The sequence below is a fragment of the Triticum aestivum genome, chromosome 7B, assembly GCF_018294505.1.
Source record: "Triticum aestivum cultivar Chinese Spring chromosome 7B, IWGSC CS RefSeq v2.1, whole genome shotgun sequence".
In the NCBI taxonomy this organism is placed as follows: domain Eukaryota; kingdom Viridiplantae; phylum Streptophyta; class Magnoliopsida; order Poales; family Poaceae; genus Triticum; species Triticum aestivum.
Window position 1 is genome coordinate 116,506,787 of NC_057813.1, and position 5,219 is coordinate 116,512,005.

At 52.1% G+C, this 5,219-nt stretch overlaps 1 pseudogene; it reads right to left on the reverse strand.

Moving 5' to 3' along the window:
* Nucleotides 1-398: 398 nt before the first annotated feature.
* LOC123156399 (putative xyloglucan endotransglucosylase/hydrolase protein 1) lies at nucleotides 399-1,460 on the reverse strand (annotated as a pseudogene).
* Nucleotides 1,461-5,219: the final 3,759 nt, after the last annotated feature.

A 5,219-nucleotide genomic window follows, 5' to 3' on the forward strand; every position in this document is an offset into this window, starting at 1 on the left:
CATGCATAACATTAAATGGTATCATCTATGATACTAGCATATGATACTATGCACTACGGATGCAGTATCATACACTAGTATCATATGCATGATACTAGTATATGATACTCATCATTAGGACCAGCCTAATAAAGCAAGAGTGATGAATTGCATCCAATTCGGCTAGCCCACCACCCATGGTGCTTTCAGCGGGCAGAACGTAGGTGTTTCTCAAAGTAAATCATAAATCAGTCGGCTTGGAATTCAAATAGACGGCCATACATGCATGTAATGATGCCAATATTATTCGGTACCGCTACATATTTGTTGAGGAGGTCCATTAATTATGCTTGCCTCCCCTGCATAAATAAACCATTTTAACCAGAAATCGATCTGATGATCTGATCCAAGCTAGTAGGCTAAGTAGTGTGGCTGCACTCAACCGGCATCGTGGTGTTCTTGAACCGATCCTTGTCGGCGCAGTAGTCGTAGTACATGTACGTCTTCTTGACGTTCTCGTAGGCCGCCCACTGCCGGGCGGACAGCCTCCTGTACCGGTGGGCGTTCCACCACCAGTTACTCGAGTGGCACGGCGTCGAGCTGGTGTTGGCGCAGGCGTCGACGTCGAAGCCCTGGTACCCCGCAGTGAAGGGCGCGCGGTTCCAGTCGATCTTGATCCTGCCGCGGTCCGTCGCCCAGTCGGAGCCGTCCCACAGGCTCGCCCAGATGCCCATCCGCTTCGTCGGGAACTCGTACTCCGGCACACGGCCCGTCAGGTTCCTGAGCACCCGTATCGGCACATCGTCGACGAATATCCTGCGAAATGCTCGTACATGATTCGGATCTCAATGCAAGCATTACGATTTTAGAGTGACAGAGAAGGCTAATTTTTCTTGGAATGGAGCATACGTACACGAGCTGGTAATGGTTCCAGAGGATGTTGTACTAGTGGAATTCGGCTGCCGGGTCGAACCACAGCTTCATCCTCTGCTCCCTGTTACCGTGGCCGTTGACGAAGACGTTGGTCTGGAGGGTGATGGGCTGGCCGTCACGTTGCCCAGGAACTCGAAGTCCACCTCGTCACGGTCACTGCTCTGAGGTGGTACCGACATCAGCTGCATGCACGAGAAACAGTTACAGCACATCACAGATTTTAACGAGAAGTATGAGCAGCAAGCAAGCACGGATCGGCAACTCACAAAGAAGGCTGTGACGACTCCGGCCGTGTACCCTCCGGGTACCTTGACCCTCATGCGGAAGAACCCCGAGCCATACGTCGACTTGGAGCAGAACCCGGCGCCGGACCTCTTGTCCATGGTGAGACGAACCTGTGTCCCCTGGTTGACAAGGTGGTAGCCGTCTGCACCCCACGTTGGCACGTAGTTGTCATCGAACACCGGCGTCCTTGCAGTCGTCGGGGCCACGGCCGGGAGGAGGACGAGCAAGAGGAGAAGCCATGGATGCTGCACACTGGAAGCCATTGCTAGCTTACCTACGAGATGTGTTTGTGCGCCGTGAGCGCGCTTGCTTGCTTTTATAGTACTTGACCATGTACACGTTAGATCATCCCTTCGATCTACCCGCTGGCCGGCGGGGCTTCTCGACAACGCAAAACTCAATCGGGCCACGCACTAGTGCATGCACGAACGCGGTTGGCCGTTGCCGTATATGGTGTCGACGTCATCGTGGCGATGTCTTCTTCCGCTTGGGGTCTTTGCTTAATGATCACAAATCACGAGCACTAGCTTCATGGTTCATAATAGCAGTGGTTTGCTAATCCAGGTTTTCGATTAGGCGATTTTATTAGTCATGTGCTTAGCTTGTCTTGTAGTAGACCTCAACATCGTTTAGAAACAATGAGAGTGTTTTTTCTACCATGCACTGATGCTTTGTGATTCATGGTGACGAACAACGAGAGTGGTTCCCAACAAAATTTGTCTTGTTTCAATGTTCTATAATGTTTTATTGCATTTTCTGCGGAAAGACAGCAGAGCGCTGATTTTAATTGATGAAGAAGAAGGTAAGGTACATGGTAAACTGGGGGCCCAAGGAAAACAAAACTGGCGTGGCTGGCATTAGCCCGCCCTGTACAAAAGTGATCTAGCGAACTCAAGGCGGCTCGAAGAAAGCTGACATCGGTGTGAGCCCAGCATGCTGCCAGGTCCTTGCCTCATCGATGATGCGGCCATGAACCTGCTCGGCGGAGGAGGAGACGTGCTTGAAAACTTTCACGTTCCGCTCCTTCCATATGCCCCATGACACAAGCAGGCAGGAGACCTTCCAAGTGACCCGTCTCGCCCGCGGTAACCTGGCAGTGTGTCGTCCGAATCGCAGCCGCGGAGAGCAGTCCGTGGGCATAGGCAGCACAGTGAACGGCATGCCCAGAGAGGATGCAGTCCTCTCCCACACGTCCACAGCGAAGGGGGAGGCCGCAATCATGTGATGGGCTGTTTCCGACGCGGCATATGGCATAGCGAGCAGATCGGGTCGTTCTCGATCTTTCGCTTGACCAAGTTATCCGCCGTCATAATCCTCCCTTGCAATAGAAGCCATGCAAAGCATTTAGCCCTTGGAGATGCTTTTGCCGTCCAGATTATGGCCTTATCGTTGTTTCGAATGCTGCCTTTAAATTGCAACTTGTATGCAGAAGCCGCCGTGTATTCGCCAGACGTTGTCCACTTCCAGGCAATCCGGTCTTAGACGTTGTCATTGATGATGACGCTCGTAGCAGCCTCCCAGAGATCACAGAGCTCGTGTAGAATCGTCGGCATTGGGTTTGGCTTGAGCAGCGTCAGCCAATGGTTGTCAAGCATCGCCGCTCTAAAGGATAACGTTTTCCCGTTGCAGTGCTTGTACAGGTTGGGCCAACGATCGACCGGTCTGTTGCCTGCAGCCCAGTGCGAGCGCCAGAACGACGTCGTTCGCCCATCGCCGATGCAGATCGTTGACGAGGCAGGGAATACAGCCTCTGCGTCGGGGTCGCTCGGCAGGATCACCAGATTACCCCAAGGCCGGTCTCTATCAGTCCATGTGAGCCAACACCAATGGGACCGTAAGGTGCTTCCCTGTCTTGTCTCTGCAGGTCATGGATGCCCAACCCTCTGAGCTCCCGAGGCCGACAAACATTGCTCCATCTTACTAAGCATTTACCAGCCGGCGATACCTCGTCCGCCGCCCAAAGGAAGCCCCTATGCAGCCTATCCACCATCTTGATGGACCACTTTGACGGCGCAATTGCCATTATCCGATAAATGGCCATTGCGGAGAGGGTGGTTCTAACCAGTTCAATTCTTTCCGGCAGTGCAATCAACTTGGCCTTCCACCCTCTCAATCTCTTGGACAGACTGTCAACAAGGCCGGCTGCAGGTCCTCCCGTCGCAGGCGCCCATCAGTCAGAGGCAAGCCAAGGTAAGTCATCGGGAAATTCCTAATGTCATAGTTAGTTTCCTCGACCGCACACTCGGCCTCTACATCGCTGCATATGATGGGCGTGGCGGTGCTCTTGGACCAGTTTACTCGAAGGCCGGAGACCCGTTGGAACCAGGAAAGCAGCTCAATAGCAGCATGGAGCTCGGTTTTGGATAGGTTAAGAAAGGCCACGACATCATCAGCGTAGATGGACATGCGGTAGGGCATTATCGTTCTTCCAATGGGAGTCAACACCCCTCAATGGCAGGTGGTATCGAACATGGTAGCGAGGGCGTCGATGGCTATGACAAATAGCAACGGCGACACCGGATCTCCGTGCCGTAGCCCCTTGCGGTGAATGATTGTCTCGGTCAGGTCCCCATTGATGTTCAAACGCGTGGAGGCAGTCGCCAGCAGCCCAGATATCCAATTCGTCCATCGCAGCCCAAAGCCTCTAGCGCGCATCAGGTCCAGCAGAAATTCCCATGAAACACTATCGAAAGCTTTCGCAATGTCCACTTTCAGCAGGATGGCTGGCGTTTTTCGAGCTTTCAGAGTCTTGATCATTGCCTGAACATACATGAAGTTGTCGAGTATTGACCGATTCTTGATGAATGCGCTCTGATAGGGAGAGATGAGGTTGCGTATCAACAGTTGAAGGCGCCTGGCAAGGATTTTAGCAATCAGCTTTGCAAAGCTATGAATTAGGAAGATTGGTCTAAATTCCGTCACTTTTGTAGCTCCTTCCAACTTGGGGAGGAGGATCATGATGGCGGTGTTAAGAGCCTGCAGGTTTGAAGCGTTCAAGATGTCAAACTTGTTGATCGCTGCCATGACATCTCATCTGATGGTCTGCCAACAACGTTGATAGAACAACCCCGTAAACCCATCTACCTCCGGCGCCTTGTCCGGACTAGTGTTATTAATTGCTTCTAGAAATTCCTCTTCAGAGAAATCTCCTTCGAGCTGGCTAATGGCATGTGTATTGAAAGTGAAGCCAATCTTGGAGAACACTAGTTGACTGGAACGCTCCGCCGGGGAGCCAACCAATCCATGGAAAAACACCCAGGCCAGTCTCAACTTATCCTCTTGCCCGGCGTATAGCTTCCCCTCGTGCTGAATTGTCTGGATGTAATTCTTGCATCGTCTTGTCGAGGCCTCCAGGTGAAAAAATTTGGTACATGCGTCTCCTTCCTTGATACCGCGAACCCTATACTTCTGGCGTCAAGTCGATCTCTATAGCGCACTGATCCCCAATAGCCGCACCTTGAGGTTGTTTCTGAACTGGTGCTCCTCTGGTGTGAGGGCCCGGTTGTCTCTGGCTTTCTCAAGTATGTATATTAGCTCATGGATCACATCCGTTGTTTGGCTAAGGGAGGAAGTAACATTGCCAAACCATCTTCTAAGCTCCTTGGTCAATCTGCTCAATTTTGTGTGCAGAACCACGAAAGCATCAGGTGATTGTACCGGCTGGTTCCAACTTCCAAGTCGAGGCGACCACCTACTGAAATCCCTCGAGCTGTACCCAGTAGTTCTCGAAGCGAAACTGCCTGATGTGTTTGAACTCTGCGTCACAGGTGAGGAGGAGAGGACGACGGCCGAGGACATCGCTTGCAGCAAGCAGGCCGGGAACATATCATGCCAGGCTTCGTTGTAGAGTACCCTGTCGAGCTTGACCATGGTAGGGGCCTGTTGCACGTTGGACCATGTGTAGGTCCGGCCATGTAAGTATAGATCCTTGAGCTCCATGCCAGGCCCTGATAACGAACTTGATCCGAAATACAATTCTTTCTACGCCCCTAAGTACTTTTGCTCCTGGTGTTCATATGTAT